We start from the raw sequence: 12,402 nt of genomic DNA, 5'->3' as shown, positions 1-12,402 counted from the left end.
TTCCATTTTTGGTTCCGAGCCCTAATCCCTAGAAACCCTCTTCTCCGTCGACGCAATTCAACGTACAAGTATCTCTCTCTCTCTGCTTCTCTCTCTTTGCTTTTTGTATTTTTTGATTGATCTGAGGAAATGTGGGAGCTGTTTAGTGATGGAGTTCAGTCTATGAGGATGAACTATTATCCTCCATGCCCTGAACCAGATAAGTATGCACTGTAATTTGTATGCGCACTGTATGAAAAACTATTCCAATTGTAGTGATTTTTGTTGGGTAGTCAGACTACAATCAAATCTCTCCTTTGTCTTTTTGAAGATTGATCAGAATAATGCAAGTAATTACGTTGAAAAGCTGGACCGAGTACTTATTGATTTTGAAGTTTTAAGCATCTCAAATATCATACATATATACGCGTACTTCTTGTACAATTATATATATATATATATATAGAATGTAAGGCAGTTTCAATAGAGGATGCTTTTCATGTCAGGAAATTACTAATTTCGTACAGATCATCACTATTTATTTTTTGATTTTGTTGTAATTAAGGTTTATCTACTTTGTGTTGCACAAAATTAGATGGGGGTATTACAATTTGTGAACTCAACACCAACTCAAGAAGATAAACCAGGAGATTAAGGTTAAGGGATCTGATTCTTTTAAATAAATGGGTTTGGTAAAGGTTGGCTCATATACGGTATAAACCCAACACGTTGGCCCTATTTTGCTCACGATACTTGTAGTTATCTATTGAGTTGGTCTATTAACATCAATTTTAGCTCATAGTCTGCGTAGACATTTATACCGGCAAGCTTATGTCCTCAAGAAAAGGTGATGGCTTTCTTTTTCGAAGGTAACTTTGCAATAGTATTGCTTGTGCTAAACACTATTAATATTGGTACGTCATTAATTCTCATTATCGCAGACCTGTGCAATTTGCATGTATAGAATTTTTTTAAAATAAAAAGTACTATATGTACTAACATGTGTGGAAATTAAATTGTGGTTGAATAGGAGAAAAAGCTCCCTACTTCCAAACTTACATGTTTTGATAGATTTTCTTTTCACCAATTGGCTTGTCTATGTGGTTTTAGATGTACAAAACTCTAGGCTACTTCTTTGTGTTTTCTGTTCATATTGTCAAGCTTATTTATTTAAATTTATAATGTTGTGTTTTAATTGTGTTCAAATCATGTGTAATCGGTGGTCATGCACTCAAACAGAACAGAGATGTTTGTCATTGTGTTGAGCAGAACAAAGATTGTAAAGAGGGAGTTGGGAGTCCACAACGACCAACTTGATATTCAAAGGCAACAAGCAGGCATTTGGCGTGAACGCACATTTCTTCGTATCTATTGAGTGATTTATATTTTAATTTTATTGTACTTGATACGATCACAGTGAATACCCACTGATCAAGGCAGCTTGATATATGGTTGATGCAATTGGACAAAAGCTCCAAGAATGGCTAGACTAGATCCGTGTGTATGTAGTCACCATATGCCATTAGTATTCTGTAACCCTGTGAGGTTTTGTCTCTCTAGTTTTGTTAGTCATTTGATGTTGTAATAGAATTATGGATGTAGTTGGAAACTCTGTGTGTATGTAGAAGTTCACATATTAGCAATGTGTTGTGAACTATTAAATGTGTTTGTGGAAATTGTAATTTAATCCAGTTGATGAAAGAAGGTATTGAGGTTACACTTGAGTTGTACATCCTAATTATTTATTTAAAAAAAGAACCAAGCAGAGTGCATGAACAAGCAGAGTAATCCGAATAGAACAAGCAGAGTGCATCAATAACGGGCCATGAGCACAATCTTGAGACACATTGCAGCAAAATATGACCTATAGCATCATTTCATATACCATTCAGTTGGTAATTTCATCCACAAGTTCAATAGGTAATTTCGTGTACAAGATAAACCCACTCAATACACTGATGAAAATAACACTACTCTTTGTTCATGCACTCAATACAAATTAGTTCACCTGCCATACACATTGCCAGTATATGCCAATACATGCAAATTAGTCCAAATATTTTACAAACTTCCACACCAAACTTATACTACAGCTAGTAGTTTCAGTCATCAATCAGATTTTCTCCAAGTACATTGACTTATAGCCACGGTATCCGGCTGGGTTTCATCCATCCCAAGTTACATCTGTGAACATAATATAGCAATTAAAAACTCATCCACATGTAACAAAATCTAACACTTTAGATAGAGTGACCAAGTTAAACAAGATCAATTACACTTTCTTGAGTCTCAAAGCCAAACTGGGTTCCACTAAAGTCCAACACTTTGGTAGTGTTTTGGGACGGCTAACAACATATAAAAAAAAAAACTAGATTAATTTAAAGAACTCTGGATATAGATATTTGTAGGATTTACTCGATCTGGGTGCTTCTCAGAGAACTGCAAAACTGATGTTTGATAATATGTCACTCAGAGGTTCTTGATAGCAAAAAGCTCATTTTCTTTTGTCATTCGAAGTACATTCTCAACTGATGAGGCATAGCATGTAGATTTGATGTAACTATTCATTACTCAGTACAATAAGAAATTTTACTAGATTGTATATTCTGGGTTGAGAAACTTTGGCCTCAAGCAATCAATGGATGCACCTCGACCACGACTTCTACAGCTTCAATGTATGTAATACCCCGTATTTTAGTGTATTTTTTTTAGTGAATGATTATTTTAATTAATGTAAATATTGTTTTTCTTGTTTTAAAATTTATCGGATTTCTCGTTGGATTTATTTTATAATTCTTAAGTTGTGAAATTTATTTTGATGTGCTTTCTTGAAATTAATTAGTATTTGCATTTAAATTACTCTTTGCTTTAATGTATAATTTTATGGTTGCATTATAATTTGTATTATTTTATTTTCCAATTTTTCCCCCCCACGCACGACACTACCCATGCACGTCTTCTTTTTTTTTTTTTTCAATCTTTAGGGTTTATTTATCACCCATATAAAGATACACTTTCATCTTATATCTTGGAGAATTGCCCTGTGCCATTGCTGCAGCCAGTCGCAAGAACCACCCAGCCCTCCTAGTTCGACGCCAACCTCCAACTCCACGTAAAAACCGACGCCCATCCTTTTACCGTAAATGGCCATCACCTAGGCTCAAAACCTCACCATGCGCCACCTCCTCCTTTCCACAACCCAGCCGTGGAGGGTGCACCCTTGCAGAAACCGTAAGTCAGTCACCGTGTGATAGCCCCATTGCCCAGCCGTTGGCAAACTGTGAACCCCACGTAGCCCTGCCGCTGCCTCTACGTTACAACCCCATTAGTGTCGTCCCTGCACCACCACCGTTGCACCTATTCTCAGCCACCGTGGTACAACTCCCACTACCCAGCCACCCTGCCTCCTCCGCGGTCAAACAAACACTGAAGAAACATCTGTTTTAGTCCCCGAAAATAGAGCAAAATTCTTTTCTGCTTGCTGCTATTCGACGCAAACCAACCGAGCGACGCCGCTGCCAACCTCTTCCACACCATCGCCACCGCACAAAGAGTATCGTTGGGCGCTGCACTCCATCCAAGTTCGTCACTCTCCTCTCAGTAAGCTACCCCCGAACTCAACTTTCCTCTCTCTCTCTCTCTCCCTCTCTCTCTCTCAATCTCAGTGCTCTGCCGCCGTGTGGACCACCTTCGACCTTCGCCCAGCACTACCGTTGCGTCTCTCATTCTCTTCTCGGTGAGTATCTCGCGCGCCGCCTCACTGACTGTTGCACTGTAAACTCATTCAGCGTTTTCTCAAGAATTTACGTAAAGTTAGTTTTTCATATTTTTTTATATGAAATTACAATATTACCCTTATTATTGGGTGGTTTCAATTTGGTATTATGTTTATATTAAATCTATTTTTTACATGGTCTTTGTGGGAAGTACAAGAAATTTTTACAAAAGTAAATAGGATGTTTATTTTGAACTATTGGTAGCAAATTATTTTTTTATAGAGTGTAATTTTATTTTGAACATTTAAATTATGATTAAAGCTTTTTATTTTTTTTATTTTATTTATTATTTAATGAAATTTTTACTAGTACTTATCTTAAATGTTAATTGATATCAAGGAAATTTAGAGAATGAGGATATTTTAAGGTTATGGAATCTTTTTAGGTATTAAAGAATTAAAATAGATATAGTAAAAGCTTAGGTTTAAATGGTGTAAATTTGTGATTGATTGGAAATTTACGGAATTACGTGATTATTTTATAGGTGATGATTTATAGTTGACTCGACATTGATTTGAGCAAAATTTTGACAAGCTAAGAAGTCCAGGTAAACAGAGTTCCTATGCTAGACTTTGTATAAAATAAAATGAATTGATGTCCTTTTTAGAAAATGTGCATGTTGTGTTATGAAAAGAAATCTGAAAACAACCTTGGATATTTGTTCTGCATATGCATGAAAATTCTGTATAAGAATAAGGTATTTTTCTGGCATGATTGGTGTAGACATGAGCTTATTTAAACATTATGTTTCTGAATTTTGAAAAAGAGAGCGAATATGAAATTTTGTGCATAAATTATGATTTGTGATATGATTTTGTTCTGCTCTAAAGATGTTTTGTACTCTGATATGATGTGATTTTTGAAAAAACTTTTGGTAAGACCTTCTGATTCTGTTCTGACTCTGATTCTGATTCTGATATGGTGATTCTGATTGTATTTTGCTCTGATGTCTGGCCCTGTCACGGGATACAATAGTGACCTCTGGCCCTGTCACGGGAGATAATAGTAACCTCTGGCCCGCCATGGGATATAATAGTGGTTTTCTATTCTGAGTGCAATCGCTTTGTTAACATGGTACTTTATGTTCTGCTTGGCCTTCCGCAGGATGCACAACCATACCATGGGGGTTAAACACGGTCTCTGTTATGATATAATACTCTTATATGATATGATAAGATGAAGATGTTCAGTCATGTTGTCCCAAATGAGTCTTTGAATATGAAAAGTTGGTTTCTGAATATAAAATGTTTGAAAAGTCGCTTTAATTTTCTGATAATATGTATTTTTGAGATTTGTATATTGATACTGAAATGTTTTGTTTCTGCATTCCGAACTCTATGAAAATACTCATGTTTACACACTAGTATATGTCCTCTGCTTACTGAATTGTTGATAACTCACCCCTTATCTCCATAATTTTTTTCAAATGATTTTGAATAGTTTAGCTAAGGATCAGGATTATGGAGCATCGGTGAGATGATTATTTGAGCATAGTGGATTACTCATAGAAGATTTTTGAGAATCGACGGATTTTATTAAGAGATTTTTGTAGTATTCTGATGACTTTATATTTTGGAGACTGTAAATGTATTGAGGAATTGTGAGTTTTAAGTTACAGGGAGTAACTCCTCGATCCCTGCGGGACCGAGGCGTTACAATGTATGTACTGCTAAATGCATAGAAAAATATCCTAAATGTATGTCTGCTAAATGATGGAAGTTTAAGCTACAATGAGTTTGTAAGCAAAGGACTGACCTTGATAGAGATTTAGGACTTCTGGGCAACCACCGATCCAACAAATCCCATCGTCCAATCTGCAGTAGAGGTGGGTCAGACGGAAAGGAGATCCCTTGAGTGGCGGAGGTGGGTCGCGCGCAGGCAGAGGTGGGTCGCGTAATTGTTTTTTTTTTCGAATATTGGCTCACAGAGGGGAGAAAAGACAAACTACAGCGGGTGGGTCACTCAGTGCTCCATTACATTTTTTTGTAATAGTGGATTCACACACAGAGGGGAGAAGAGCCAGACGAGAAGGGGAGATGAAGCAGTGAAGCCGATGGTTCTTCCTCTCTTTCGATCGTGTTTTCTTCTTTTTTTTTTTTTTTCTTTTTTTTTCTTTTTTTTTTTTTTTGTCCTTTTCAAGAGGGCATCTGGTAAAACAATCCACCTCAGCACTGGGTACGTGATTGGTGCGCCATTTTGCCTGTACCTAGAAGAACTGTTTATATAAAGAGTCAAACGGGTTGACCCATTAAGACACGATTAATAAACGAGTCAACCCGCTTATCCCGAAATCAACCACAACAACTCGTTTAAGTTTTATTTTTAAATTATAATTTTATTATTGTTGAGTTGTAATATTGATATTTTTCAATATTCTTATATTTTTATTATTGAGATTGTAATTCTGAACCTATGTTCATATTTGTTATTGTAGAGTTTGTAATATTGGTTTTATTATAGGTTAAATTTTGAAAAATATTGATATTTTTTGTTAATAGATAGACTTATTATTATTTTTCAGATATTGTGGCTATTAATAAATATAGATTTTAACTTTTATGTGAAATTATGTTAATTAAGTCAAATGGATTATGCATGTTAGTTCAACCTATTTAAATGAAACATGTTGAAATGAGTTGGGTTGACCTTTTTATAATGAATTGTTAAACGGGTCAAAAGGGTGACACGACCCATTATTTAAATGGATTGGGTTAGAGTTAGAAAGTTTAACATGTTTAGCTTAACGGGCCGGGTTCAGATTTATCTATATAGTTGAATGTCCAAGACTTGATACAACACGAACACAACCTGCAAATATGAATTGCCACCCCTAGGAGCTAAATAGAAAGAGCAAAAATAAATATTCATCCAAACCAAATTGAAGGAAAATAATAAATTACAATTAATTAGTACACACTCTCAAAGGGGAAAGTGCTCAATTGGTTTTCTTTTGCAAAGAAATTTTCTCAAATGGGCGTTCTTAATGGTTTACAGCCGACTCTTATAACTTGGCATCCATGGCAACGCCGTTTCAAGGTGCGCATGGAAGGTCTGTCTTAATCAATGGAAGGGGTGTGGCGATCTTTGAAATTTTGGTTCAGGAAAATGGTGGCAGAACAAGCTAAGTTTGGATCAGTCTCTTTCATCGACGCACAGGTGCTCGCCATGCTCGAAATTCCTCTAGTGCTACTTCATAGACGCAGATCACACCTAGTTGCATGGAGCAAGCCAAATCTTGGAAGTGTGAAGTTGAATATTGATGGGAGTTGTAGGGGTAATCTGGGTTCTTGTGGGCAAGGCGGTGTAATCTGGAATGCTTTTGGTAATGTAAAATGTGCTTTCTCTGCTTGCTTTGGACAGGGAACAAATAATGAGACTAAACTTCATGCTCTCATTATGGGAGTGGTTTGATGTAAAGAGTTGGGTTTCTTTAATTTGAAAATTGAATGTGACTCTAAAATAGTAGTTGACTGGATTATTAATAATAATTGTATGGTTTGGTACTTTTGGGAGTTTTGGGAGGCGGTGGTTAAGGAGTTTCAAGGAGTCAATTTCTCTATCAGACAGCTTTATAGGAAAGCAAATTAAGTTGTATATTTTTTGGCTCGGCAAGTAGAAGCAAGCTTGGCATGCAGATATGAGGAAGGGGGGTTGCTACTTAGGCCGTTGCAAGGTATTATTTGGCTGGAGAAGATTGGCCTCCCTAGCATTAGACCTTATTTGTGTCATTGGTTTCTTGTTTATTTGATGGTTTTTGTTGTGATTGGTTTGGTTGGTTGTTATTTTTTCGTTAAAGGTATTTCTCTACCCTAAGTGAGGGTATTTTTCAATAAAGATCTGGCGTGTCGTCCTCCTTTGAAAAAAAAAAAAAGTAATTAGTACACTCATTTTCTCTATAGTTAAACAAACATATATATAGTTTCTTCTTTTAATTATTTTAGGAACAATTAGTACTAGTCTAAATTATTATAATAATTTTATTAAACTTTGTTCTTTTATAAGATAAATTATATTAATTATAAATCACAAAATAGTACGGTACGTATAGAGAAGTAGTGACCCAGAATATAAAATCCTATCAAAACATGATAGATGATAGAGCAACTTTACAAGACCAGTCTAGGGAGAAAGCTGCTTGACAAGAGAACAGGTTAGATTATCTTGGGTAGAAGACAAGACACGAACGCCAACTACGAGCATGTTCCAGCAACGCAACACATTAGTGCTCAAAACACCATGGTTTGTATAACACTCACTACAACATATTTTGGCTTTTATTATAGATGAAACTGTCGCAAAAAATAAGTAAACCATCACAAATAATTTTTGTGACGGTTTGAGACCGTCACCACGACCGTCATCAAAAAGCATCACAAAAAGTAATTTATGATGGTTTATTGTTCGACCGTCACCTAAACTTTTTTTGTGACAGTTAAGTCTTCGGTTAGAAGTAATGTTCGAATGTGATGTTTTTTTGTGACAGTTAAAATCCTTCATAGAAAGTAACGTTTACATGTAAAAATTGACATTCAAACGTTAACCCGACCGATTAACATTAGAACGTAAAAAATTAGACGTTCGTTGTTTTTACTTTGCACGATTAATATTTATGTTCAAACTTTCACTCGGTGACATTTGAATGTAGCAATCGAATGTTAATGGCAAAGCATTTAAATGTAAAATTTTTAACGTTCAAATGTTGGGTTTTCGTTCAAATGTATATATTCTAATCATTCAAACATTTAGATCATTTGTGCGTGGAAACATTCAAATGGAGTGACTTACATTCGAGCATTTTGTTGGAATTCAGTGTTGTTATGTTCGAATGTTGGTTCGAATGTAAAGCCAAGTTCGAACGTTTAGTTTTTTACATTCGAATGTACTAATCAGAAATACTAATTTCATAAAATCAAAAAGCATAAAAATTATCTCATATTAAACCATAAATATAACAACTAATAATTTCTTATAGAGTTGCAAAATTAGATAATAAAAGTTTCTAATAATGATAATGATATATTCATTTCTTTTTCTTTCCTCGCCCACCGCGATCCTGCTAAAGTGACATAACACGTTCTATCTAGACCAACATCTCCCTCTATACTTGCTTTTGAACTTCAATGCGTATTCTCTCCTTCTGGTCTCTTTGTCGCTCCTGCAAATGCGTCTCTAAATTAGACTATTGCGATAAAAGAGACTCCAACTCCTGCTGTCTCAACTTCATTTGCTCAATTTCTTGACGTACTGCATCTAAATCTTTGATAAGTTTATTAACTTCTGAAGTTGAGGTCGTGGACAATGAACCAACAAGCTTGAAAGAACATCCCAAACCTCTTACCAAACCAGACTTTCTCCTGAGCACTTGTGTGAATATGTCCATGTCACTAGGAGAGGATTCCTCAGAAGCTGACTAGATCTCAATCGTTTTTTCCTGCAATTACAACGAAAACAAAAAATAAGTAACATATTAAAAGAAATGAGGAATCAAACATAAAATGAATTCACATGTTGCATAATTTATTCACAGAAAATAACCTCACTTACATAAGTATATTTAACGACAGGATCAATGCACTGACTGTGCTCATCAGTGCGAGTAGCAGCATAGATATGAATGAGAGAAAAATTTTCAAGATCATCACGTTTCTAACAAAACCACATTAATAATTTTAAAAAATAAAGTTAGTACTTAAATAAAAGAATATGATAAAAATGAGTGAATTTTAATAAGTTATTAATTACCATTTTATCAACAAGACGTTAGAATAACCTTCAACCGGGGAGAAGGTGGATTGTCAAAGCCGTTCTATTATATACATTGATAGAACTTAAGTGCTACAAGATTAATGTTAATTATAATATATGGAGCTAATATATTAGTATATAAGTTATAGGGGATAAATCTAGAATACTTGATAATTTGAACTTAACAAAAAGATCACAATACTTCCTCCAATCGTCTAACTGTATTTTCTGAAAATGGGACTGAACAACCTTTTCCAACGTCTTAAATTTTTTGAAATGGTCATGACATCATCTTTTGTGACGCCATAATAATCTAGCCATCAACTCAATCACAGTTTGCATATCCTCACTACAGCCAAAATTAAGGCTGAATTCATCTTGAGAAGTGAATTGCGTCAAAAATATAAAATCAAAACATCTCTAAAAAACATATTATTGTATATAAAATCACTAGTAGACGACTCTGGATGTGATCTTTAACCTCGTTCGGAACATATCTCCATTATCACACATAAAATAGGGCATAAGCTTAGACTAATGTGCTGATATAAGAGGAAAGCGATGCTGCATTATCATCCACTCCCCCACTGAAGTTATCAAGAATGTTGACCTTGATTTTTCTGTGATTTCTATTTTTTTTTCCAGAGCAAGGCCACGTGTTAAGCCACGTCCACGATGTGACACCCCATTAGCTAATATTTTTTAAAATTATTAAATACAGTATCCAAAATATTGAAATATAATTAATTATCAACAAAGTTTCCTTACTGGTAGGTTTCGACTGGCTGTCTGTCTCCTGTGTATCAACTTGATCAGGAGCGGAATCCTCAGTTAGGGAGTCATGAATGGGTTTTGGAGTTGGGGGAGGACGCACATTACTTTATTGTCGTTTTGGTGGCATCCTTGAAAATAATTAATATTTTTAAAAAATTAGTATAGAATAATTTATAAAAAATGTATTATATTGTCACCTATGTAAATAAAATTGTCACCTATGTAAATAAAATATTTAATACTTTTATTCTTCATCTCCAAATGCATTTTCCATGCTTGTTTTAGAATCAACTTCATTAACAACTTCGTCATCATTATCTTCTTCTTCGTTTTCTTCATCGACTTCCTCTTCAGACTCTTCTTCTTCATCATCTTTTTCTTCTTCTTCTTCTTCCTCACTTATTTCATGAACTGAAAGAGCATTTAATACGGATGGGTCAACATGTACGGGTGGGATATCATCTCTGCATAAGGGGATTAGTTCAAGTGCACCGAGATCAACAAATAAATTATTACCCTCTCCATCTTTCTTGTGGCCTTTATAATCGGAGTGTCATCTTCATCTCCATTATAATTGTGATCCATTGCCATTCCTATATCATTGATATTTCAAGGAACAAATTTTTGTACAATTCACCAAGTTATTTCTTCACTGTCTTCATCAAACCCGTTCATTGGATCAACCAAGTAATAGACTTGGGTGGCTTAACAAGCCAATACGAATGAATCATCTTCGTACCATTTACATGCATTATTGACACTTGTAAAGTGACTATCCCTATGCATCAAAACCCAACCACGACCTAGATCCCATCAATCACATTTAAAAACATATGAAACATTCTCACCCAAGTATTTTAATCTGATAATGTCACATATGACACCATAATAGTCAATATCATCTGACTTCCCTCGACCAACACACCATAGTTTTGTCTCTTTTGATTACGTTCATGATCCACAGTATGAAATTTATAATCTTAAATAGTGCATGTAGTGTATCGAAGTGCTATGTGTGAAGGACCATGGGCCAATGCATGCAATCCAGAAGAAACTGATGCGGGATAATGGGTACGTTGTTCCAAAATCTAACAATTGAAATAGTAACAAAATTATTAAAAGTTAACAAGAATTAAAATGGATCAAAAAGATTTTCAGTCATGGGACATTTAAATGTATACACGCCGTTCAAATCATCTTGAAAATTCTTCTTTGTGTCTCACCTCTATATTCTCTACGCCATCTATCCTAAGTTTGTCCATGTGCTTAATGTATAGAAGTACAAAAGAATAGAATATTGGAACACATTTGTTATAGTTAATTTTTTTTTAATTAGAATTATTCTAAGTATGCAGCGACATAGCTAAGATAGTCATCAATCTCCCGATAATTATTCAGCAAGTACCACCAAACTTTTCCTAACTCTCCACCAATTAATTTGTATATCGTTTGTGCACCCAAGTGTTATACATTTTAGAAAAACACTAATAGCTCACGAGGGAGTGGAGCAACAAGATCAGCATTCTGCGCTTCACGATTAAATCGTATCTCAACACCATGAAGATATAGAGAGCAAAATATCAACTATTCATCATGTATATAAGCCTCTACTATTGAACCCTCAACTCGGGCTTTATTCCCAATAGTGCACTTCAATCTATTCAAATATCTTTTAACGGAATACATCCAACGGAATTGCACCGGAACACCTAACAGTACCTCCAGAGATAAATGTATTACTAAAGGGACCATTACATCAAAATATGATTGTGGAAATATTTGCTCGAATTTACACAGTATAGTAGCAATGTCTTCTTTCATCTTCCGTAACATATATTGATTTACAACCCGAGAGTACAAATCCTTGAAAAACATGGAAAGTTTGGTTATGGAGACACGTACATTAGAAGTCAGTTTCCCACGAATTCCTACCAGTAACAATTTCTGCAAAAATACGTGACAATCATAACTTTTCAATCTATTTATTTTCCAGTCATTAGGACTCACGCATCTACCAAGATTAGAGACATAACCATCTGGAACTTCACACCTTGCATCCATTCGCAAAAATCCATCATTTCATCCCTTGTCATTGTAAAACATGCATGCGGCATAACTACCCTGTTGC

The sequence above is a fragment of the Juglans microcarpa x Juglans regia genome, chromosome 4S, assembly GCF_004785595.1.
Source record: "Juglans microcarpa x Juglans regia isolate MS1-56 chromosome 4S, Jm3101_v1.0, whole genome shotgun sequence".
NCBI lineage: Eukaryota > Viridiplantae > Streptophyta > Magnoliopsida > Fagales > Juglandaceae > Juglans > Juglans microcarpa x Juglans regia.
Note: the sequence above shows the minus strand (reverse complement) of the source record.